The 27,452-nt window shown below is 37.8% G+C and overlaps 1 protein-coding gene across 2 annotated transcripts in view; it reads right to left on the bottom strand.

The window, feature by feature from the left end:
• Positions 1 to 27,452, bottom strand: part of CNTN4 (contactin 4) — a 975,711-nt gene that overhangs the window by 836,910 nt on the left and 111,349 nt on the right. For both annotated transcript variants that reach the window (XM_043443117.1, XM_043443116.1), the window contains exon 2: positions 1,704 to 1,744. The gene's annotated coding sequence lies outside the window, so the exon portion shown is untranslated. The remainder of the gene's footprint in view (positions 1 to 1,703; positions 1,745 to 27,452) is intronic.

The following is a 27,452-nucleotide window of genomic DNA, read 5'->3' as shown; positions in this document are numbered from 1 at the left end:
AAAGGTGCCTGAACATTATTTAGAATTGTTTTAAATGACCAGATAAGGACACAAGGGTTTATTTACCATTTGGACTAAATATACAACGGATTTCTTTCTCTAATTCAAACAAAAGGAACTAAAATTAACATCTCTAAATAACAGTTTTTCATCTAAACAGATTGAAAAAATCAAGTGAATTATTCAAATCTAGCAAAGGAAGCCACTAAGAAAACATATTTTAATGCTCTTCAGCCTGCAACCTATCCAGGAAGAGAGAAATCAAATAAAAGATAACCTTGAGCTAACAAGGTTATAAGGGATTCTTTCAAAATGAGAGATTTTTCAAAATAAGTCAGTCCTGTGTCTCCAAGTCGGGCAGAACAAAAAGGGCACAGAGGGAAGTCTGCCTTTCTAGATCCACTAAAACTCCAGAATTCAGTAAATACACAAGAATATTGGTGACTCGACAATCAATTGAACCTTTCTGCACTCTTTTCCCAATGAAAGAATTTACTTTATTCTGCCACCTCTTAATTCATAGCAGTTTTACCAACATGAAGATATTCACTTCTAAACTTTAACTTTTTGAAGGAAGAAATGAAGGTATTTCAGGAAAGAAAAAACCTAAGAAATCTTGATTTGACCCACTAACCATACAAATGAGGAAAGCAAACTTGAGGTAAAGTGAGATGTTCAAAATCCCACAGCCTTTGAGAGTAAGAACAGTCACCAAATGCTTGATTCATTGCTTTGTGATGACCTGACAAGTTAGGACACCATCCTCCTTGCTGTGATTTGGTCGTTTCAGCCATAAAACGGGTGGTGCGTGTGCCTGAGCATGTATCTGTGCGGAGCTTAGGCAGGCATTAGGACAGTTAAGACTCAATTTTTCACTGATTAATTAATCACTCCTAAATGGTCAGTAATCCTTTTTAAGTCTAAGATCTTTCCCATAAATTAAACTTCCTAATGCCACAGGATTATCTGCAATTGGGTAACCAAATACAAATCACGTTATTATCATGGAACCACCAAAGTAAAATTGCTAAAATAAACAAACTGATAATTCTCTAGTATTCGATGTATGCACTAAATGAGAAGGGAAAAAGACAGACAGAGAACTTTGTTCAAATTATAAACACGGTTAGGTTGAAAAAATAAAATCAAAATGATGATTTGATATCTGCTATTAATAACAGAGACATCTGATCGCTAAATACAAAAAAAAACATAAAATAATGCTTGTAGGACTAAGCAAAATGCACATTTTGGTAATAGAATCTAACTTAGGAAATAAATAAATGTCATAAAAAGCAAAGATTTACAGCTGAATAAATATGTGAAGGAAGACAAACAAATGCCTTGTGTCCTATATTTAACTATTCAAATAATGAATGTCAAGTAGTTAACTTTCCTACTTTAAAAAACTGTGCAGTTTTTAAATGCACTGATAAATGAGATTTAGTAATAAATGCTATTTGCAAATTAATTTTGAGGACCAAATATTACATTGAAAATAACCATAAGTATCTTATGGTTCAATGTCAAATACATTGCTATTGCTTTGTGTATATTTTATTTCCATAAATTATAAGTTAATTTCATAACTCATAAGGAAAAGGAATCCTAGTTAGGATCAACATCAAAAATATTGTACAATTTCTCTACAGAAAAATATATTTGTATATTGCAAACATATATTTAAATAAAATGGTACATACCTCCAAATGTGTTATTCATCTCAAGTTCAATTGCACATCACCTACAAATAAAGAAATGGGTTTTAGAATAAAGCATAAATCTAGACTTAAAAAAAATAAATCATCAGTTGCATTCCAGAGGTATCACTGGTGCTGGAAGAAAGTCTCAGTGGCATGTTATGGTAGAAAAACTTTCTCAGTCAATTACAGAGAACTTGATTTTACCAAGATACTCCTTAACTGTACAGTAAGTTATCCTGATGAGCAAGGATACTGTCACAGTGAATCCATAAAAAAAGGCCAACAGGATGATCTATATCTAAATATCTGAAAAAAAACAAAGACACTGATACTGCAAAGATACTGATACTGCGATATGTTTAAATAAGTAAAGTTAAGCATCTGATTTTCATATTAAAGTCAAAACTGTACCATTTGAAACTAAAGAATAAACTAAAGATGGTTAAGAGCAACTATATTCATTTCTTATAATAACTACCATGAAAACAATACCCTTATCCCTTTCTTTAAAAATCACTGCCAAATTTTTTGACCAGAATACATTGTACAAAAATTCAAACCTAACTCAAGTAGGTAACTCAAGTAGGACAATTTGTGCAACAATTATAACAATTTAAAATAGTATGAAGGCTGTCCAAGACTTACAAATCCACTTTTTTCATCCTCAAAAATCATACACTACACCTTTCTAAACTTAAACTCCAGGTGGTTCTGATAATAATTTAGACTTGAAACAAACTTACATTTCTTTCAGTTCTAAATTGTATCTTCATGCTTCCTTTTCTGAGCTCTAGATCTACTTAGCAAACTGACTATGTGAAACCTCTATTTGGATAGCCTAAAGGAATCTCATACTCAACTTGCCTGAAAACAAGTACATGACTCCCTGTACCAACCTCTTTTCCCATGAAATGGCCTACTTTTACTGTTGATAGCACGAATTTTTAGATTGGTTTCCTGGCATATCTACTGGCACAACTGTATACAGTTTAGTTAAAGTAGATGAAATAGGAACAGCACTTAACGTCTATATTCCAGCACAGGCTGCAATGCCTCCTCCGCAGCGGCCACTTAAAACCCAAATGCTGAGTGGTGGTATGCAACAGTTAATGACTGAATTGTCCCAGGAACATGTACAATATTAGATGCTCCTGTTACTTCTCAATCATTACAATTTAAAATCACATGAGAACATTTTACTAAAAACTAGTTCTCCAGTCAGCATAGTCACCATTGATGCATCACATGCTTATCACATAAAGACAGGAGAAAGGACTTTGCAATTTGCACTGGAAAGATTTATTATACAAAGATTCAAAATGTTAGGGGAAGCACACTGACTGTAACCACCCACCCTGGCCAGGCACCATAGTAACCATTTGCATGAGTTGTTTTAGGACAGGAGGTCCTGGTCAAGGAACACAGAACTAATAAGCCACCACCAACCAGAAGAGTTCGGGAAAGGTCAAAAGGAGACACCACATGTCTGACCACCTCCCAGAATCCTTCTTTCTGGCATCCATCTTGGCTGAACAAGGCATGCACCACCAGGAAGTCAGAATGACTGGCTAAAGACAACCCGGAAACTAATTCCATCACCATAAAACCTGAGATTGCCAGCCACGTGGCAGAGCTGTTCTCCTGGGTTCGCTTACCCTCCTGCTCTCTGCCCGGGCGCCCTTTCCCAATAAAAACTCTTGCTTTGTCAGCACATGCGTCTCCTCAGACAATTCATTTCCGAGTGTTAGACAAGAGCCCGGTTTCGGGCCCTGGAAGGGGTCCCCCTTCCTGCAACAAAAATACAGATAAACAACGCTATGACTTTTTTAAGTTAGAAAAATAAAACAATATGGGAGAGTTTAATTTCTTCAAAATTTTGACAAATTTTGGGTTTCCTTGGTGACGCAATGGATAAGAACACAAGCTCAATCCATGGTCCGAGAAGATTCCACATGCCGCAGGGCAATTAAGCCCATGCCCCACAGCTACTGAGTCTGCACACTCTAGTCCTGTGCTCTGCAATGAGAGAAGCCACTGCAATGACAATCCCCACACACCAGAATGAAGGGTAGCCTCAACTTGCTGCAATGAGAGACAGTCCACGCAAAGCAATGAAGACCCAGTGCAGTCAGAAATAAGTAAATACAAATTTTGACAAACTTCTAAAAAATGTTTACTATAGCATTTTGAAACACAGCCTAAGATATTCCTTTCCGAAATAGGTATATGGGATTCTCTAGGACCGCATCAAAGTTAGCTTTCATGTTAATAAACTGCTTAATTGAAATAGCTTTCATATTATCCTGCTATATACATCTCTTCACACCTGGATAAACGTATAAATGGATAATGTTAGCACATCATTAAATCACATGCAATTCAAAATAATCATTCGATTCAAGCTCTATTCAAAAGAGAAATAGGACAGGGGAAAAGAAATCATTTTGTTTCTGAAATATACAGACTTTTGGGTATTCTTCGCCACTCTGTTCTTTTGTTAGTTCTGAGTGAGCGCTAAGACAAGAGATCTTATCAAGGCCACAGATTAGCCAAAATAAATGAGAACTCAATTTCCCCAAATACCTATGGCCTTTTCCCATTGAAAAATAAATTCAGAGCAATACTACTCAAAGCAAGTGAACAAGCTTTATCAAAGTTTCAAGCAACAAGAAAGACAAGTATCTAGTTTCCACTTAGCATAAACTTGGATCTTGTAATGGAGGTAATAATGAAATGCAGTGGAATGCTTCTTTGGTGGAGAGAGGAATGCTAAGTAAGCAAGAGAATAGAAGAGAAAAAAAAAAGACAAAAGCAGTATGGTCTTTGTGAAGATCACACTGATAAAATGATCAAACTTTACTTAGAGTAACTGATGAAGATTAAAATATAATTCCTTTATGGCAAAGGCAATCAACAATGCATTTGCCTCAAGCTAAAGAAAACTGTATGCCTTCCTTACTCTAGGAGCTTTACCCAGTATTGTTAGCTCTGTAAGAGGACGTTTAATGAATTTTCCTATCAGATATTATCAGCAGGATTTCCTGCCAAAGATTTCTTGGTCCAGCATCTGGAAAAAAGTCACTTCTATAACTAGTTCTGTATATAAACAAGGTAAGCAGAGAAACTCCACAAGCTGATGAAGTTTGTTAGTCTCAGCTAGATGCAATAAAGACCTCTTAATAGATATTATTGATTTTGTTGTAGGTTGTCATTTCAGAATCTAAAGCTACCTGGCAAATTCTCATCTGAAAATAAGGAAAACCTACTAGATGCCTAAATGAGGAAGAAGTCATATGGAATTACAGGCATGGGTGGAAATACTGCCAATGCTAATTGTATCAGGTCAATTTTCCAGGAACTGCTCTTGTTTGCTTTTCTTCCACCTTTTGCTGTGTTTTCACTTCTCATAAAAAAGACCATGAATACTTTGGAGAAAGGAGAACTCACTGGCCTCAAACCAAGGAGTCTGGATGGACTTTTCCATTAAATATCTTGAAAGTCATTTCTCTAACTAGCTTCTTCATATGCAAAATTAGAAGGGTGAGCTAGATGAGCATCACGTCTCTGCAAGAGAAAATAACTATCATATCCAGGATGATTCTATCATACTGCTGCTTTGTCAGAAGGTTTATTAGAGAGAACAGTCAAACAAACACCCAGAAAATAGTCTGAAGATTCTCAACATATTTCATTTCCCACACCATCCACACCTGTCCTCAATCAGCACAGATAATGCTAAAGAGGAATTATTCAAAGTCAAGTACTACATACTGAATTGTATCTGCTTCGTTCAGAAAGGCTGTCTATATGGTAGTACATATAGTCATGAGGGAGAATGCAGAATATATCACAAGACTGAAAGGGAAGAAAAAAAGGAGGCAAAAGCTTTTTAATCGACCACTTAAAAGGTTATGTAGAGGCCACAAGGTGAAGGTATGAAGTATGTTTCTAGTGGAGAATGCTGTCTACTGACAAGGAAACACTCGATATTCTTATGATTTTATTGAGTGAAGAGTCTATAGTGCATTTCAGTCCTGGATCAGTTAAGAATCTGGTATGTAAAAATAAAAGCCCATCAATTCTTAGCATTCCTTTGGGGTTTCTGTGGGTATATGTTTAATAACTGTCATATCTCCAAACAGTTCAGTCTGACCCCCATTTAGTTTAAAAATATAATGATAGTAGCCAGAGTTACCAGCCATGCTTCGATGGTTTAAATGCTCCTAACTGGTACCCCATTAACCAATTTTTTAGTATGCAAACAGATTTATATTTGAAAGGCTCAAACATCCTCAGGAAACTGATTAGGGCACTTCATAAAAGCAGAATCTATTTGCCAAGGTCAAAAAGCTCCTGAATCTCTTCCTCAATTTGATTTTTTTTATGACTTTCTACACCCAAAGTTGTCTCATTTAAGTCCTGTTAATCCCTTGGCAGGGCTGTTTTGAGATATGGATGGGAGGATGATTGGAGAAGGAAATGGCAACCCTTTCACTTTCACTTTTCAATAACTTGGCAGAGCTGTTTTGAAATATGGATGGGAGGATGATATGCAAAGGGTGTCAAGGGTGTGGTCTCAACTATAACAAATACTTTCACACTTTATGTTTTACATCTATTGAATTAGCAAAGATCAAAAGATTTACACTATGTTGATAAGTGTGCTGTAACAGTTATTCACAACATTTTCAGTGGGTGTATTCATTGATACAAATTCTGTGGAGGATTATTTACCAGTATCTATTAAAAGCAAAAAGACTTCTTTGGGGGGACTCGGGAATGCCTCCTCTAGAAATACAAAAGTCTAGAAAAACACAGTCATTGAAGCACTTCTTTACTGGTTGTAATAGCTACCTAATAGGGTTGTTGTAAAGAACAAAATTGGCCTTTTATTGGTGTTAGTAGTTTGCAGATGCGTGTAGTCACTCAGTCGTGTCTGACTCTTTGAGCATGAATTGCAGCCTGCCAGGCTCCTCTGTCCATGGGATTTCCCAGACAAGAACCCTGGAGTGGGCTGCCATTTCCTCCTCCAGGGCGTCTTTCCACCTAGGGATAAAACCCACGTCTCCTGTGGCTCCTGCATTGGCAAGCAAATTCTTTACCACTGAGCCACCTGGAAAGCCCTGGTGTTGGTGGTAAGCACTGATAAAATTTAGCATGTAATTATTATTAGATGGTGGTACAAATCTTTTTTTTTAATACTACAGAATTTCAGAGAAGTAGAGCATAGCCTCATATTCATTATAGTAAAAATAAGCGTATGTGTGTACTACACATACCTGTACCTAGAACATGGAATTTACATTCTTTCTGGTAAAACACCTACTTTTGCTTCATTGACTACACTACAGCCTTTGTGTAGAGCACAACAAACTGGAAAATTCTTAAAGAGATGGCAATACCAGACTACCTTACCTGTCTCCTGAGAAACCTGTATGCAGGTCAAGAAGCAACAGCTAGAACTGGACATGGAACAACAAACTGGTTCAAAATTGGAAAGGAGTACATCAAGGCTGTATATTGTCACCTGGCTTATTTAACTTCTATGAAGAGTATATCATGTGAAATGCCAGACTGAATAAAGCTCAAGCTGGAATCAAGATTGCAGGGAGAAACAGCAATAACCTCAGATATGCAGATGGCACCACCCTAATGGCAGAAAGCGAAGAGGAACTAAAGAACCTCTTGAGGGAAGTGAAAGAGGAGAGTGGAAAAGCTGGCTTAAAACTCAACTTTCAAAAAATGAAGATTATGGCATCCCATCCCATCCCATCACTTCATGGAAAACAGATGGGGGAGAATGGAAACTGAGAGACTTTATTTTCTTGGGTTCCAAAATCACTGCAGATGACCACTGCAGCCATGAAATTAAAAGATGCTTGTTCCTTGGAACTAAAGCTATGACAAACCTAGACAGCATATTAAAAAGCAGATACATCACCTTGCTGACAAAGGTCCATCTAGTCAAAGCTATGATTTTTCCAGTAGTCATGTATGGATGTGTGAGTTGGACCATAAAGAAGCCTGAGTCCCTTTGATGCAAGAATTGATGCTTTTGAATTGAGGTGCTGGAGAAGATTCTTGAGAGACCCTTGGACAGCAAAGAGATCAAATCAGTCAATCCTAAAGGAAATCAATTCTGAATATTAATTTGGAAGGACGTTGAAGCTGAAGCTTCAATACTTTGGCCACCTGATGCGAAGAGCTAATTCACTGGAAAAAACCCTGATGCTAGGAAAGATTGAGGGAAAGAGGAGAAGGGGGTAACAGAGGATAAGATGGTTGGATGGCATCATTGACTCAATGGACATGAAGACTCATGGACAGAAGGCTCCTCTGTCCATGAAATTCTTCAGGCAAGCCCTGGGAAATAGTGAAGGACAGGGAAGCCTGGAATGCTGCAGTCCATGGGGTCGCAGAGAGTCGGACACAACTGAGCAACTGAACAACAACAAAATCCTGCCAATTGGCTAAATTTCTTTACAAAGAAGTATAGTTTATGTATAATAATATGTGTTAATTTCGCAGGAATGTTTCACACTGAAATAAAAATGTCTAAAAGATCAGAGAAAAACACAAAAACCTTGTAATCTGGATCAAAATTATCATTATCTTATTAGAACGTAATTGAGTTGAAGAGTAGTTTAAACATTTTCTGGGTTTTTCTTTTCTGTAGCTAAATGACATTCTAACCATTATCAACCATTCACTTTAGCTGAATGACAAAGAGAAAATATGTGAAGTAAAAGTATATTCATTTGACATTAATCCAAAATAACCAATTTGTTTCTTATGAGCCTGAGCTGTTGCTGAGGTGGATTTGTTTAATTAGAGTAGCAACTTTTCCTCAGGAATCTTCTAATTTTCTTCCAATCACTGGAGTCATGTTTATGTATTTCCTTGCACAGATATACTGCTTCCTCAGACAACTCTTGAGAATAGAACTCTTTATCAGATGATTGAATATCAGCAGTGAGATGACAAGCCAGCTATGTTAAAAATATGAAAAGGCATTTAAATTTAAACATAAAGGAGATCATACGAATGAAAAAATAGAGGGAATGCAGAAGAATGAATTAGGAAAACTCCTTCCCTTCCTTTTCTCTCAAGAGCTTTTCCATACCTAACCAGGAAAGTTGGGTTGTGCTATCCAGTATGGTACCAATATTTAGAGCTGGGCTATCCAATATGGTACCACTAGCCATGTATGACTACTGAGGGCTTGTAAGGTAGCTAGCAAGAAATGAAGAGATGGTGCAAAAAAATGAGTGTAATGTATCTTACTCAAAATTGTTTTAATACTGGTAAATGTGGATATATTTTGAGAACTATATATATGTATATATATATATATATATAATTTCACCTGTTTCATTATACTTTTTATTGTGACTTGTAGAAAAATCGAAATTATATTTTTGGCTCATCGTGTATTTCCATTGGACGGGACAGAACTGAAACATCATTATCTATGACATATGTATGTGCCAGGGTTCCGTTTTGTGTACTTAGCTTCGATGTTTCCAGTAGCTAAGTCTGTCTCTAAAAGGGAAGAACCCATATATCTGTACAACTGCATCTTCACTGGGCTTGGGAAAACTGGTTACTCCCATTATATGGGTCCAGCTTTTCCTCCTCAAAACAAGGTTCTACCCAACACAGGGCTGCAGTCAAAAAACTTGAGTTTCCAGCTAGGTTACCTGGGTAAATCACTGAAATGCTCTTGAGTTCCTGTCTCAGGGACAAAATGTCTGCCTCTCTAGCTATCAGCTAGACTGCTGCGAAAGTCATTTAAGTCATTTAGTTTTATCTCAATAAATGGCGTACTGAACAACGAACCCTTTGCAATCCATCTAAATTGCAGCAGAAATACTGCATCTCTGCTGCCAGTCACACTGCTGTTTACAACAGGTGGCAACTGATTTGTTCATTCCTAAGTCATAACTTGGACTTTTCCATAATGTTTTTTTTTCAAAGCAAGTGAATGGGGCATGGATCTCTGATAAAGTGTATAATGATGATCACAGTATTAGAACTATGAGCAAAGAAACTGTAGATTAAAAACAGATTCAAATTCCATGATTACGTATTCCTGTTAACAACTGACTCTTTCATACACCCATGCATTCACGCAAACATTTGGAGCACGCCCTACTACCACAGCATGAAAACAATCAGGCTTTGGAGTCAGAGATACCTGAATGTTAATTTTAGCCACTTCAAGTGTTCTAGGTGTGTGTGTGGGTGCTAGTCATTCAGTCGTGTCCGACTCTTTGCAACCCCATGGACTGTAGTCCACCAGGCTCCTCTGTCCATGAAATTCTTCAGGCAAGAATACTGGAGTGGGTTGCCACTTCCTGCTCCTCAAGTGTTCTATACAGCCCTGTAAACCCTGTAATGTTGGAATAAACTATTAAGACCAGAAGATTTTTAGGCAATTAAATGAGGTATTAGTTGTAAAACAATTAGCATATTTTCTGGCAGAAGTTTAGCTAAAATAATATTTATTATTATGTACTTACTCTTCTCAATACTGAAGGTACTATAAGACACAGGCTCTGCCTTCAAGGCATTATTTAGATTATCATCCATCAGCTATATTTAAGAAAGTCTATAAGAATGGCTTTTTTAAGAACCCTGGTAACTAAATAGTATGAAATAGTAAATCTCAGGCTATTATCCTGATTTAGCACTGTGTAAGGACAACCTTAACCCTCAGAAGGTCCTTTCAATAAGCCTAAGGAATTTTGCACATTAAAATACAGTTCACCATGTTTCACTTGTTCTTTCAAAACTGTAATTCAGCAAACTCTTGAGGAAAAAATGATTCCCTCTTCTACCATGCTTAAAGTTACCCTAAATACTTTGTTAAATAGATTTCCTCTTAAGACATTTTTTAATAACACACAAAACTGATCATCATCACATCCTAATCAATAATCACTTATCATGATCCTCTAGTTCAGGAAGGGAGGTGAGATATCAATGATGGAAAACAAGGAACCTCTTGTCTCCTTCCATAAACTTAGCTATGTAAACTCTTGCCATGAACAGCCATCATCTTTCCCATTTTTCTGTACTAAACGAGAGAGCAGTAAGATTTCCACAGAAAGGCCCTATGGGCAATTCCGCAAGACTACTGTACTAGAGTTCTCAAAATAAAAGTTGTACCAACTTGTAATCGTTTTTATACAGAGTAGGAGCCACACTGACACAGAAAAGTGATTCTGCCACCTACGATGAAAACAGATTATGAGCCTCCCTTCTGTAGATAGCTACAATATCACAGCTCAGACGCTCCACACGTTGGAATGACTACTTTTTTTTATTGTGTCTTTCTTTCTTTTTGTGCTGGGTCTTTGTTTCTGTGTGTGGGCCTTCTCTAGTTGCAGCAAGTGACGGCTACTCTCCAGTTACAGAGGCTTCTCTAGTTGTCGAGCACATGCTCTAGGGCATCTGGGCTTCAGGAACTGCGGTTTCTGGGCTCTAGGGCACAGGCTCAGGAGCTGCAGCACACGGGGTTAGCTGTCCCATGCCATGTGGGACCCTCCCGGATCAGGGATGGAACCCATGTCTTCTGCCATTGGCGGGCCGATTCTTTACCACTGAGCCACCAGGGAAGCCCCTGGAATGACTGCTTTTAAATCAACCAAATACTGTCCAATAACTATTAACTGATAACAGAAGACAAAACCCCATTTTCAAAAGACTTAACATGTTATTTTTAATTAGGTCTAAATTCTAAGCATTCATATATGTTTTCATATATACTTCAAGTTGTTATAGTTCAAGACTACCCTCAAAACCCAAGTAAAATGACTTAACAATCAGAGCCTCAGTATCTTGAGCTGTAAAATGGAGACACTTGTATCTAAACCGCAGTCCTATTAGAAATTACAGTCTTATTACTACTATTGGCTAGGGCAGGGGTCTGCTAACTTTTTCGTAAAGATCTAGAGGATAAATATTTTCAGCTTTGCAGACCATAAAATCTGTATCAGAGCTACTCAATTCTGTTGATGTAACATGAAATCAGTATAAACACTACAAACACAGATGAGTGGGGCTGTGTGCCATTAAACCTTATTTATGGACACTGACATTTGAATGTCATGATTTTCATATCATGAACTACTATTCTTTTGTATTTTTCCAACCATCTACAAATTAAAACAACAACAAAAAACTTGCTTAGTAAGTGGAAGACATATAAAGAAGTAGATAACCGAATTTGATCACCTGGCCATAGATTGCCAACCCCTTGGCCAGAAGACTCAGATCCAAACTTAGGTAAATTGATTATGTATTTAACTGGGCAAAATGTTTTTGTTAAAAATCACTTGTAACAAATTGAAAATGCTTTTCTCTATATACAAAACCATGGTACTTTAATTTGCTTAACTTTAAATTCTGTTTAACACTTTTTTTCAGGGAAAAAAAGAAACTTTTCACTATTTAATCACCTCTCACTTTATAGGTCTTTTAGTAGTATTTTCTAACATAGAAAGTTCAACTATGGTACTTCAAAAGATTGCAAACAAATTTATTTACAGTACTTGTTAAACATACTGCTTATTTTCCTTACTAAATTAACTGTGGTTTGTGAAACAAACAAATGAATCCAACAACACAAGATGCAAAAACAATTTCAATAAGTAGGTCTTCATTTACTATTTAATCTCCTTTCTGCCACTGACTTAAAAACATCTGCCAGGAAGAGGTGCAAACACTATATTTCTCCAGTTACATAATGTTAATTATAATGGAATTACACCACAAATAAAATCTTAATCATGTTGGCCACTCTTCTCTGTGTTCTTATTACTTACTCAGACTCCCAATCCATTAAATCTGTTGTGCTGCCTTATTAAAAACGGCAGAATTGCAGGGAGAGAGAAGATGAATTTGATTTGGTCAAAAGGTCAAGGCATAATAATTTACTTGAATAAGTACAGTGGGGCATCATCTTTTCATCCCTTTATATCTTGTGCTTTCAATGCTGAATTATATTAATAATGAACAAAAGACAGTGAATATCAATGGCAGTTATCCTTAGATGATCAAGCAAACAGACAACACCATTTTAGTATTAGTTGACTTTAGTGTTAGCTGTTCTCCTGACATTAAGTTAGAGTTTACAGAGATTTAACAATCATTCCTAATCCATCATTATCTTGTAATCCAATTTATTTATCTTATTGAACCTAATTACAATGACAAGTAAAATTTTTAGGGATACAAAGATTAGTATTCTAAGACAGAAAAGTTCAAAAGTGGTCAGAATAGGTTTCTGTTTTGTTTTCTGAGTCATGGCATCACAGTAGCCCCCAAACATTGAACACATTATCCACAATACATGGATGCACATGCCTACACATAGTTAAATACAAAGGTAGTGACAGAAGGCAGTATAAAGCAGGGATTAGGAGCACACACTTATAGAACCGGACTGACCAGTTTTGTAAACTCAGCCATTTATATATGTGTGTGACCTTAAATAATTCACTTATTTTATGCCTGAGTTTCTTTGTATGCAAAATGGGAAAAAAAGAACAGCTTTTGGGTTTCCCTGATAGCTCAGTTGGTAAAGAATCTGCCTGCAACACAGGAGACCCTGGTTCAATTCCTGGGTCGGGAAGATCCCCTGGAGAAGGGATGGGCTACCCACACCAGTATTCTTGGGCTTCCCTTGTAGTTCAGCTGGTAAAGAATCCACCTGCAATGAGAGAGACCTGGGTTCAATCCCTAGGTTGGGAAGATCCTCTGAAGAAGGGAAAGACTACCCACTCCAATATTCTGGCCCTAGAGAATTCCATGGACTGTATAGTCCATGAGGTTGCAAAGAGTTGGACATAATTGAACAACTTTCACTTCACTTTTCACAGAATGTTAGAATGATTAGAAAAATATGCATAAAGTTTTTATTACATTATCTGACATAAAGTAAGAACATGTAAATGTTTGCCAAATAAAGCAATGGCTAAAAATGTATTTTCCATTGAATAATATTCTACATTACTCCTTCTTTATAATACTTGAATTCTAATAGGTCATTACTATAAAGCTTTTCTTAGACCTTCGTAAGAAAAACAAGACATAAGAACAGTCCCTCTGTAATAAACATTTGTCAATGATACATTTGATACAGGAATCTAAGTGTTGTTTGGCTCAAATACCACCAATGTCTGACACAACTGATGAAACAAAATTACAGGGAACAGGGCCCTTACTTCAAAAGCACCTAATAATGAAGAAGCCTTTAACCAGCTGTACAGACTTGAGTCCCCTATACTAAGCCCGAAAATCAGCCACTTCACTGGCTCCTGCTCTGTACATAAAGTGTTTGCTCTCAGTTCCATAAGTTCTTTTATTCTAGATATCCCTATGACCTGTCTCCAAAATTCCAGGTCCTCATCAATAAACTTGACAAGATTCTTAACTGAGCCCCATTTAGCAGCACATCACTTTGCTAACTACCATAGGGAATGTCAAGACACAAAGGAGGCAGGCACAAACCATCAAGGAGATTAAAATCTATTTAGACAAACAAAACATTACAAAGGTGGACAACAATGGCAACATGAAGCCAACAGAAAGGAAGTAAGAACTCAGAAGGCAAGCATAGGTGCACTGCTTTAGTGTCCTTACAGCATTCTCACCAGTACAGTAATTCGTTCTGTGCCCCCAATCCACCGTTGATCAGCAAGTTAAAAAAAAACAAAAAACAACTACCATCTTGATATTACAGATAAAACAGAGTCTCCGGAAATCTAAGTAACTTGCTCAAGGTCTTAAAATTAGACATAAACCCATAGTGCAGAACCTAGATCTTCATGCTCACATTCATGATTTTAAACTACGGCACTCCGTTTCCTTAAAGGAGAGACCCACAGGATTCGAGCACTCTGTGATCACTCGCCAGAGAGAGGGGATGAGCCAGTTCATGATGAGTGGTCAGAAGAGAGCATCTGACAGAAGAGGGGAAGGTCACCGCAAGTGGAAAATGGCATCAGCCCAACAAGGTATAGAAAAAGTTCAGGTTAATGGCTTTACAGAAAGTGTTTGGAAAGGAAATCTGTGTTGACAAGAACAGCAAAGTCATCAGCTACTATTCTGCACTTCCTATTGGCTGTGAAAAAGATGGCGGAGAAGGACCGGAATTTTAAAGCAACTGTGTTGAGCATTATCAAGTTAAATTCCAACTCCAGCAGTACTAATACCCTTCTATCTCTTTATCTCGAGACTAATATGACCTACACACTACACACTCAGTCAATCTGATTAACTTGGGATCCCCAAACCAATTGCTACCCCATACTGAGTGATGGGGGACAATTAGGCAAACCTTAAGATATATGGTACACTTAGGATGTTAGAAGCACTGCACTAAAATCTTTCAGATTATTTCATTTATTCTTCAAAATAACCACAGCAGCTGTGTCAGGGTCCTCAAGACTCCCCCTAAAATTAAAGGCTTGCTAGTTTCAGCATGTAAGCTTCACTTGTGTGTAAGATTTATGACAATGGTGTAGTAGGAAAACAAAGATAGGTAATCAAGAAAAAAACCACAGGCAGAGTCTGGAGTAATCCAAATGCCAAGCTTCCTTCTGCTCTCTCCCAAGGAAGTGGTCACAGAGAGTGTACACTTTCCCAGCAATGACGATGCATCAATACGTCTGCAATCTTTCTATCCAGAGAAGCTGATTAGAGACTCAATGTGGGCACTGAGAATTAGTTTTGTTTGTAGGAGGGCTGGCCACATAGGTACTCTCTGCTAGAACTACCTAAATTCCATACAACTGAAAGAAAGCAGATATTCAACATACTCCAAATTATTTGTACAGGCAGCTTATATATACTGAGCTACTCTTACCAATTACAAAAATTCGTATTATTATTAGCCAAAGGTCAATCTCACATGCATGCCTCTTAGGATAGTAGTCTTAGGTCTAACATATCAACCGTTTCCTACACAGAGGAAATTATTATTATTTCATGCAGATGAAGTAACTAAATTACAGATAGCATCACTGTCAAGCAGGAGTCAGTCTCAGTGTCGTACACTGTGAAATTAACTTGAGTTTTCCACTCAAAATACCAACTGGAGGAGTATCTATTTACTGGTTGTTCATCCCCTATTGGCTAAGGTTCTCAGGAGGTATTAACCCTTCATTATTACACCCCTGTAGTAGGAAATGACAACCCACTCCAGTATCCGTGCCTGGAAAACTTCACGAACCGAGGAGCCTGGCAGACCCCAGTCCTTGGGGTTGTAAAGAGTCGGACATGACTGAGCGCTACACTGCACTGCATATTAGAGAAATCTTAGGGCACAAAGCAAGAATCCCTGAAGCAGAACACAACCTGGTTTTGCAACAAGGATGGGAGCCAAAATTTGCACCCAGAGAATCACAGATGGGGCATAGAAAGTATCAATAGCCTGTATTAGACCCCAGGCTAATATCTACCATACCTGAGTCCTAATCCTTATGCCATACCTGAGTCATCATGGTGGATTCTATCAAATTCCCTCATAATGGATTAGAAGTCCCTAAGTAGCTGTCTTTTCTTTTTCTTTTTTTTCTTTTTGGGCTCCAAAATCACTGCAGATGGTGACTGCAGCCATGAAACTAAAAGACACTTGCTCCTTGGAAGAAAAGTTATGACCAACCTAGACGCATATTAAAAAGCAGAGACATTACTTTGCCAACAAATTTCCATCAAGTCAAAGCTATGGTTTTTCCAGTAGTCATGATGTGAGAGTTGGACTATAAAGAAAGCTGAGGGCCAAAGAATTGATGCTTTTGAACTGTGGTGCTGGAGAAGACTCTTGAGAGTCCCTTGAACTGCAAGGAGATCCAACCAATCCATTCTAAGGGAGACTAATCCTGAGTGTTCATTGGAAGGACTGATGCTGAAGCTAAACTCCAACACTCACACCACCTGATGTGAAGAACTGACTTCTTGGAAAAGACCCTGATGCTGGGAAAGATTGCAGGTGGGAAAAGAAGGGGACAACAGAGGATGAGATGGTTAGATGGCATCACCAACTTGATGGACATGAGTCTGAGTAAGCGCCAGGAGCTGGTGATGGACAGGGAAACCTGCTGTGCTGCAGTCCATGGGGTTGCAAAGAGTTAGACACAACTGAGCAACTGAACTGAACTGAAGTAACTTTCTTTACTGTCTGAGCCACAAGGGAAGAGGAATAAACAGTACAGACCAATGTGACAGTGCTAACTTCAGTTTGTCTGGCAAGGAGGATGATAAGAGTAAAAATCAGTCTTAAAAATTCCATGCATCTCAGCTCAGCTTTCTTTACAGAAAGCCTATATGAGGTCAGCAACTGTTGATACAAATACAAAGCTAATATAAATAAATAAATAAAATTTTAAGTTTTGTAGAAAGCCTGACTCTGACTCAGTTTGGTTTCTGCTCAACACTTCAGGAGACATGAAGGTTTTATTTACATATTTGAAGAACTACTGATTAATAAAAGTAATATTTTTCAAGGGTTAGAAAATTACTACCACCGAGTTTTAGAATATTCATCCCCCCACCAAAGAAACTAAGTAAGTTCACTCCCGTATTGCTATTCAAAGTCATTCCCAATCCCCCTCCTTCTAACCCCTAGCAATCACCAACATATTTTTTGTCATTATGAACTTGCCTATTCAGAAACTTCATATAAGTGGAATCATACAGTATATGGCCCTTTGTGACTGGTTTCTTTTATGTAGCATAATGTTTACAAGGTTAATCCATGTTATAGCATGTATCAGTAATTCATTTATTTTTATTTACAAATAATATTCTATCACATGAATATTACATACTTATTTATCTGCATATCAGTTGATGAAAATTTAGGATGAATCCACATTTTAATGACTAATGCCCCTTTGAACAGTGTGGCTTTATGTTCTCATTTCTCTTGAGTAAATTCTTAGGGGTTAAATTTCTGGGTCAAATGATAACCTTTATGTTTAATAGTGAGGTACAGCCAAACAGTTTTCCAAAAAGCTATGTTATTTTACAATCCTATCAGTAGTGTATGAGAGTTCGGATTTTTCCACTTTTTCATCAACACTTGTTACTGGCAAATACAAATATTTGAAGGCCAGTTACTTTCAGGACATCAATGGTTTGACTAAGAAACTTCCTCATTATTTGCATTCAATATTCATAAATACATATTTAGGAGAATACCTTCTCTTGGAGTTGACAGTTACAAATGCCTGCAGACTACAAAAATGACATGCCCTCTAATAGTTGTTATCACAGTGGGAAAACAAAAACAGCCTCACCTACACATAACAGGTGGCAGACAGTGGTAAGTTTTCACAGTAATTCCAAATGGAAAGATCAAACCCAAGAAGGTATGATTTGAGGATTACTGGGGCTTCCCTGGTAGCTCAGAAGTTAAAGCGTCTGCCTGCAATACGGGAGACCTGGGTTCGATCCCTGGGTCGGGAAGATCCCCTGGAGAAGGAAATGGCAACCCACTCCAGTATTCTTGCCTGGAGAATCCCATGGAGCCTGGTAGGCTACAGTCCACGGGGTCGCAAAGAGTCAGACACGACTGAGCGACTTCACTTCACTTAATCAGAGTAGCATTTGAGTGGGAGTAGAAGAACCTAACAAAAGAGAAAGGTAGATGTCATGAACTGAAGGTTTGCATCCCCCCAAGTTCATGTGGTGACGCCTTACCACCAACGTCATGGCATTTGGAGGCGGAGCCTTTGGAAGGTAATTAAGTTTAGATTAAGTCATGTGGGTAGGGCTTTCCACAATGGGATCTGTGTCCTCATAACAACAGACAGACCCCAAACCTAGCCTTCAACATGTAAAGAACACAGGAAGAAGGTGGCAATCTGCAAGCAAAAGGGTTCTCATCTGAAACCCCATCTCTTGACACTCTAGTCTTTGACTGCTCAGCCTCTGTAATTCTGACAAATAAATACCTGCTCAAGCAACTCAGTATATGGTATTTTGTATGGCAGCTTGCTCTAAAACAATAGCATACCAGATGCAGGAAACATTATGAGTGACAACATAGAAAAACAAATGAGAGGTTGTATTTATCTAAAATCAAGTAGTGAAACACAGAACTCATTTAAACTTGTCTTCTGATGGTGGAAACAATATTCTCCTGGTAAATGGAAAGGAAATGGAAAGAGAATCTAAAATTAGATGTAGGAAGAAAGTTGTCATAGGGAAATAAATAGAATCATGGCATGAATTTGGCAAAGCTAATTCCATTAACTTTAAGGTCTATAATTCTGAAAAATGCCATCTTTTATTGGGGAATATTTGATAACTTATGATCCACCTCAAAACAACCATAAAAAATAATGCTTAAATCAGCCTCCAATGTGAATAATGATCATGAGTTATAAGTAAATAAACAAATCTGTTATAAATTACATTGCCATAATTAAAACAAAAACAAAGTCGTATTTTTATTTCCTTTTATTGTTAATACAGGCCAAAATTTAAGAAAACTCCAAGGAGTGTAGAAAAGCCAAGACACAGAACTGTCCCAAGTTAAGGAACTGGTTGAAATAAAAATCACCAACTCATTTCCTTCAGAGTTACTGTTCATATCACACTAGACACATGAAAATTAGCACTGCAACAGTTCACCATTTCCATGCATCTAGGCATTCACAGATGAGCAGATCTGCCTCCTAGGAATGTGTTGAGAATTAGTATCTGCAAGCTCTGAGTAAACCTAGGGGACAGCTGAGCCCAAAGTCTCATCACTTCTTTAAACATTTAACACCTTCAACTCTAGCATTCTCTTTAACAGATGCTCCTCACATCCCACATGTCAGCACAGCTTCCTACAGTTCCTAAATATAGAAAACATGATGACACATTTTGGTCCTAACTGATAAGAAAAACTGGAATTGCCATAGGACTGTCTGATAAGCCACTCCTAGAATGATGAGATATGGAAGGACTTCATTCCTGAGAGAAAAAGGTGGGGGAGAAGAATGGTGAATCAGGAACAATCCTCCTTAGTTACGTCTAATCTTTTACTCTGCCTTTATAGCAGGAGAAAGGATCCCTTTGGTTTAACACAATAAACACAAGTTTCAGAAAAAGTATACAAGGTAAAGAACCAGCAATAAGGAATTGTTACAAATATTTAAACCAGTTTGCAAATCAATTTCTAAACATCCAGACCTGGGCATGTATGGGAAAATAGCAATTATTAGACTTAATATTTTAAAAGAAAATTACAAAATATATACCTGTTTCCAACTTCTTTAAAAATAGAAACATACCATGATAATTTGATCTCAAAATGCACATCTATAAACTTTCACTTTACCTGTAACTGGTTCGATCATTAAATTGGGTTGTACATTTAAATTCTTGTGCTTTTATCTCCCCTTAACTCCTCCACAGAAAGCTGTGATTAAATTGATGGTGTCTCTTCCTAACTTTAGGCACACGCCAACCTCTTTCATGTCTTCAGACACTCTGTACCTGCATTCCTGGCCCCCTGTAATCTTGTCCTCCTTGATCTTCGCATGCCTGCTTTTCACATCCTGTGAAACTCAGCTGAAATATTTTCTTCTAAAAAACACTGGCTTTCCCTTTAACACTAATTAGCCTCCATCCTTGTAGCAGTCCATGTAGCCCTCTCTTCCTTCCCCTTCAGTCACAACATTGCTATCACTGTACCTCTTTCTTATCTTCACACCACTTCTCTATTTGCTTTTACAAATTTAGTTATTTATCTCTTACCATTTCCTTCTGAAGACTTTAAGCTCCACGAATGGCAGATCTATATTTAATTTATTTACTGCTCTTGGTATACCAACAATTTTTGCTGTTGTTGGTCAATCGCTCAGTTGTTTCTGACTCTTTGCCACCTCATGGACTGCAGCACACCAGGCTTCCATCAATGGTCCTTCACCATCTCCCGGAGCTTGCTCACACTTAGGTCCACTGAGTGGGTGATACCATCCCACCATCTCATCCTCTGTCATCCCCTTCTCCGCCTGCCTTCAGTCTTTCCCAACATCACTGTCTTTTTTAAAGAGTTAGCTCTTTGCACCAGGTAGCCAAAGTATTGGAGCTTCAGCTCATTTGAAGGCACTCAAATATTTTTTCAAATAATACACATTGTGTATCTTTACATCTGGATTGCTACAGAAAGTTAATTATAGCTTCATGAAAATCTTTTTTCTTAACGCACTGCTTTATTTTCCAAACTTTATAAAATGAACACATGTGTTTGACTTGTAAAATCAAGGAAAAAACAATCTGCTTTTGTGAGGGTTGCTTTCCCTTTAAAACGCTATTCTTAGGGCTTTGGTTTTCTGATAACCTCCATATATTTAGGTCAAAAGCAGTCATTTACTGCTTGATGTTCAGAATATAGGTATTAGTACATCTATGAAGATGAGGTTCACATTAGTAAAGAAGAAATTGAAATATCTGATAGCTCTAGAAATGATCATGACCTTCAAAACTTTCTGAAGGAAGAAAAATAGGTGTCAAACAATTGACAGATTTTGTAAAAGAGTAGAACAAACAGCGTGAAACCACTTTTAGGAATGACAGCAATCAATCTTTTTCTTAAATGGCAGCGTCCACAGCAGAGAGCAACTTGTTGGGAACCAGATCAGCCCTCTAGGCCAGGAAAGTGCCAGGAGAAGTACCATGTAAGCATGATAACAAAGAGCAACCTTCCTATATTACAGACAGGAAGGAAGTCCAGAAGAAGATAAGGCATTGATAAAGCATGGGGGAAGAAGAACCATACCACAAAAAAAAAAAAAAGCCCCGTTGCACCAAAGTCCCAAAGAAGCAAACTAAAAGGCGATGAACTTTAATCCTTGAAACAGAAACTTTAAGAAGTTAGATAAAGTCTGAATCCTACATTTAATGTCAGATCCTAAAGGAATAGGTTTTGAGACAGAGTATTCTACTTCTTAGAATGTGGGTCCAAGTACATGCCATATTAAAAAAAAAAAAAAAAAAGTCTTGTTATTTGAACTAAGTCACAAAGTAAAGGCCAGACTAGCAACAGGTATAATCCACCCACAGAATGGGTGGTCTACAGAGGAGTGGGCTATAGCTCCCTCAAACCTGTTACAAAAGGGCAAGATCTATTCAGAAAGAGTAGATGAGGCTGAGCCTGCAAGGATTTCAAAATGCTGTAGCTATGGGGTGAGAAAGTATGTGAACCAAAACCAGTCAGGGCACAGTATCAACTATAATCAAAATAAGAGAAATCTTCAACACTTGGTGTGAATGTGAACGGGTACAAGCACTTCAGAAAACAATTCACTAGTGTATCTAGTAAAATTGACACACATACCATACAACTCAATGATTCAACATCCGTGGGTATGTTCGTAAAAAAACGTTTACATCATAAGCATGTATGCATCAGAGGATTTGTTGCCATTGTTAAAATGACATTTTTGAAACTAAAATGCCTAACTATATGAGAACAGATAAACTTCATGTGATTCAGTCAGACACTAGACTATTACACTGCATTTAAATGAACTGCTATGAGTGTTGATCATACTGAATATTGGGAGAAAGAAAGCAATTAGCCATAGGATATGCACTGTATCATGTTTTTAAACTTTAACACAAAATAGTGTGTGCATATGTATGTGTGTGTATATGTATATATACAAACATATTAGCATAAAAAGATGTGTATAAAAGTATAAATATTTGAAAAAAAAAAGTATAAATATTTGAATATGAAGGGAAAACACTTAAACCAGGATAATTAATACCTCTAAAGAGGTAGGAAGGAGACTTGGGTGAGAGGAGCTTCATTTGTATCTGTAACTTAAAGGTTTGACTGTATCTATAATGAAAATGGTTCTAAATAAATAGCAAAGTAATAAATTGTTTTCAAAGGTGGTTAAGAATACATGGATATGAATTAGTATTATCTTCTATAGGATTTATCTTTATAATATTTATAACTTTAACAATCAAAATGATAAATTTTTTTTGCAGAACTTCTTTTCAACTTAACAGCAATATTTTAAATTACTGTTAAGTAAGAGCTCACATTACATTTAAGAGTACTGAAGAGTAGGCACACTGAGATTTATTAATTGTGTACTTACTGAAATATAGACTGAGTCTATACTCCAGTAGAAATGCTCTCTTATCTAAGGCTTTGATAGTCTTCACATAATCAGTGTGGCTGACTTTATATGATCGTTTTCATGGAATCCATGCTCTTTTACTGACTTTGTGGTGGTGGTGGGGGGACAAACCTTATGTTGTCAAATGTCATGTTAGGAGGATTAATACTATAATGTCAAATTATAATGTCAAAATTCAGTCATGCATAATTTCCTCCCTTTCATCTGAGACACTCTCTTTTACCACCATTACTAATTTTTGAAAGGAAAAGTGAAAGATGGGGGTGGCACTATCCCTTTCAAGGGAAAAAGTGACAGATATTTATAAAAGTTCAATATAAAACAAATGTAAACCTGATCAGTTCTTGATCACTGCTATCGTGAAGACACCATTTAAGATTTATCACTGTAATCTACTCATCAACTGTCCAAATTGAAGAAGAAAATAACATCAACTGATCTGAAGCACTGGATTATTTGAGGATATAGGAATACGCAGACTTCAAATGAAGTATTTGTACTCGTATCCCCTTAAGCTGCACTGAACCGAATTTCCACACTCAGGAGGCTAATGTGTTTAAACCACATTACCCACCTTATCTCTAGAAGCAAACCTTGGGCAAATACACATTTTTAAAAGATTCAGTCCTACCTTCCAATTGTGGAAATCTCTTAAATTAAGCCTAGGTAGAAAACATGCACAATCTGTAACTATGAAATGAGAGTGAAAAAACATAATATTCCAACAAATAACATGATGTAATGAATCTGAGTATGAAACAAACCTTCTAGCATTTTCTACCCTCATTTCTGAAAACAGTAAGGATTACAGAATGGCAATCAGTCCATTCCAACACCACCAAACAAAAATAAAGTCCACTGATACAGTTGTTGCTAACCTCATCCCAGTTTCTGTAATCTTAGATGTGTACAACTAAGTCACTCACAGCAAAAACATATCTTTAACTGATTCACTTTGCTATTTTGTTACTGTATGCTTCCCGGGAAATTATTTCCAATAAGAAAAACACTATCTCATTTCACCAATAGACTACTTAACTTCAGAAAAACAAAACCTGCTTTTCAGGGGGAAAGTGGAACTGGGTGATTGGCAGTTGGCAAAGCTGATGCGAGCCTGGTGAACACTTGATCTGTTGGCAACAGAAACCCTTACACTGCACTGCACATCAGCTGAATTTGAGACCTTGGCAACATGAGCGTATTCATTAATATTGACTGCTACTTCTCAGTGGAGAAACAGTGCTGAAGGTACAGGTGTAGATCATTCCAACTTTTTTCTTAGAAAATAACACACATCTGTTCACTGTAAAGTAATTACTGAATGGTAATTAGGACTTAAGCACTGGGGTTTAAATAACAAAAGGAGTTTTTAGGACTTGGCCCAAATAGAACAAATGAAATCTCAAGTTCTGTGCTATTTCACAATATAGCTTCTGAGAGGCAAGGAGTGAAACAGAAAGAACACCTAACTACCTAACTATGGGCTAAGAGCTTCCAGCTCATAGTCCTTTGCTCCCAACCTGACCAGCTTGTGAAGCTGAGCCATATATCTCATCCCTCTGGACCTGAATCTCCTCACCCAGAAAATGGGGAACTAGACAAAAGGTGACAACTCTCAACTCCACCATTTTAGGTGTCCCCTGACTTTCAGATATTTTAAAATAGTAATTTCAGTCAGTAGGTCAGGTTCCCAATTTGCTATCCAACACCAGACCAACCACATTATTAATTAAATTGATGCCAATATTAACAGATACCTAGAAAGTTCAGGTATACCTAGAAAATCAGGATCATCGAAAAAGCCAGAGTTTCAGAAAAACATCTATTTCTGCTTTATTGACTAAGCCAAAGCCTTTGACTGTGTGGATCACAATAAACTGTGGAAAATTCTGAAAGAGATGGGAATACCAGACCACCTGACCTGCCTCTTGAGAAACCTGTATGCAGGTCAGGAAGCAACAGTTAGAACTGGACATGGAACAACAGACATGGAACAACAGAACAACAACTCCTTTTCCAAGGAAAAGGAGTACGTCACGGCTGAATATTGTCACCCTGCTTATTTAACTTACATGCAGAGTACATCATAAGAAATGCTGGGCTGGAGGAAGCACAAGCTGGAATCAAGATTGCTGGGAGAAATATCAATAACCTCAGATATGCAGATGACACCACCCTTACGGCAGCAAGTGAAGAAGAACTAAAGAGCCTCTTGATGAAAGTGAAAGAGGAGAGTGAAAAAGTTGGCTTAAAACTCAACATTCAGAAAACTAAGATCATGGCATCTGGTCCCATCACTTCATGGCAAACAGATGGGGAAACAGTGGCTGACTTTATTTTGGGGGGCTCCAAAATCACTGCAGATGGTGACTGCAGCCATGAAATTAAAAGACACTTACTCCTTGGAAGGAAAGACCAACCTAGACAGCATATTAAAAAGCAGAGACATTACTTTGCCAACAAAGGCCCATCTAGTCAAGGTTATGGTTTTTCCAGTGGTCATGTATGGATGTGAGAGATGGACTATAAAGAAAGCTGAGTGCCGAAGAATGGATGTTTTTGAACTGTGGTGTTGGAGAAGACTCTTGAGAGTCCCTTGGCTGCAAGGAGACCCAACCAGTCCATCCTAAAGGAGATCAGTCCTGGGTGTTCACTGGAAGGACAGATGTTGAAGCTGAAACTCCAATATTTTGGTCACCTGATGTGAAGAGCTGACTCATTTGAAAAGACCCTGATGCTGGGAAAGACTGAGGGCAGGAGGAGAAGGGGACGACAGAGGATGAGATGGTTGGATGGCTTCACCGACTTGATGGACACAGGTTTGGGTGGACTCTGGGAGTTGCTGATGGACAGGGAGGCCTGGCGTGCTGTGGTTCAAGGGGTTGCAAAGAGTCGGACACGACTGAGCGACTGAACTGAACTGAACTGAACTCAGCCCAGACAGTGCATAAAAACATGGACTGTTAGGCAGACCTGGTATTACCATATTTAAACCTTAGTGTTTTATTTATAAAAGAGGAATAACACCCCCTTGTGGGAGAGAATGGCTCCTTGTTTAGCAAGGTTATTTCCTTTCCCTATTGCACCAACGGCCGGATTACATAGCCCAGACTCCCTTGCAATTAGGTGTACCCATATGACTGAGTTCTCACCAATGGCACATGGATAAAAGGACAGATACCTTTTCTATGTAACACCATTCTTGCTATCCTCACGTTTTTTCTCCCTTCTTGTGTCAGATGGAACACAAAATCCAGCAAAGGTTTCAGAAACTCTGTGAAAGGATAGACCACAGTTGGAAGGACACATGTATAATAAATGGTTAGGTGAAATAAAAACATCTATTCCATGGTGCTTGTGTCTTACAGCACGAGGTAACCCAACTATATGCTCCTGTACTTGGGCAGTTATATATATTATATGCAGGGAATTTTTTGGTGGTCCAATGGTTAAGAATCTGCCCTTCAGGGCAGAGGATAAGGAGGGAGGGAACATGCTACGAAGGAACTAAGATCCCACATGCTGTGGGGCAACTAAGCCCTTGTACCACAACTACTTTCAGCGAAAGGTCCTGCATGATGCAACTAAGCCCCAATGCAGCCAAATAATACATTAACTTAACAAAACATTACATGTAAAAATCAACTGAAAATTCTTATCACAGTGTTCAGAAACAATGCATATTAAACTCCTGCTAGCTATAATTTTTTATCACCTTTCTGATATTTATCAGTTGACACATCTGTATATTTTTCTCACTTTAGTCAATGTCAAACTGCAGAGACACCATAAGTGACCAACTGCTACAGCTAAGTCACATCAGTCGTGTCCGACTCTGTGCGACCCCATAGACGGCAGCCCACCAGGCTCTCCCGTCCCTGGGATTCTCCAGGCAAGAATACTGGAGTGGGTTGCCATTTCCTTCTCCAATGCATGAAAGTGAAAAATCAAAGTGAAGTGCTCAGTCGTGTCCGACTCTTAGCAACCCCATGGACTGCAGCCTACCAGGCTCCTCCGTCCGTGGGATTTTCCAGGCAAGAGTACTGGAGTGGGGTGCCATTGCCTTCTCCGAAATGACCAACACACATATTTAAAACAAAATAGACTCTAAAAGTCATTCTTAATATTACTAACAAATCCAAATACTGTCCAAGAAGAAACAAGTATGGCTTTTTTCTTCTTTCAGTAAAAATTCAATGCTTAAAAAATGTTATTTCACGGTAAAGGAGAACTCACATTCATTATTTAGAGCACACTGGCACAAAGGTATATTGATTTCTAGGTTTTATAATGAAATTTGCTTGATGTGGTTTTCTTCACAAATGAAATGAACATTGACCTGCCTGATTGCATATTGACAATAAAATCATCCTTAGATACAGAAGCCGTTGTAGATACTGTCAAGGAAAGTTAGACATGATGAACAGCCTCTTTTATAGGTTGACAATATTAGCGTTGATCCTAACTTTGATCTTTCCGTATGGTTTAGAAAGAGCAGGCAGAAAGCAGTTAGTTCTCTACTACCTCACTTTACTTCAAAATAATCCTGTTTCAAGAACTTACTTGAGAAGTAGGGGGAGAGAGGGCC

Source organism: Cervus canadensis, chromosome 22 (assembly GCF_019320065.1).
Source record: "Cervus canadensis isolate Bull #8, Minnesota chromosome 22, ASM1932006v1, whole genome shotgun sequence".
In the NCBI taxonomy this organism is placed as follows: Eukaryota; Metazoa; Chordata; class Mammalia; order Artiodactyla; family Cervidae; genus Cervus; species Cervus canadensis.
The sequence above is the reverse complement of the archived record's forward strand: the minus strand, read 5'-3'. Positions and strand labels throughout refer to the sequence as shown.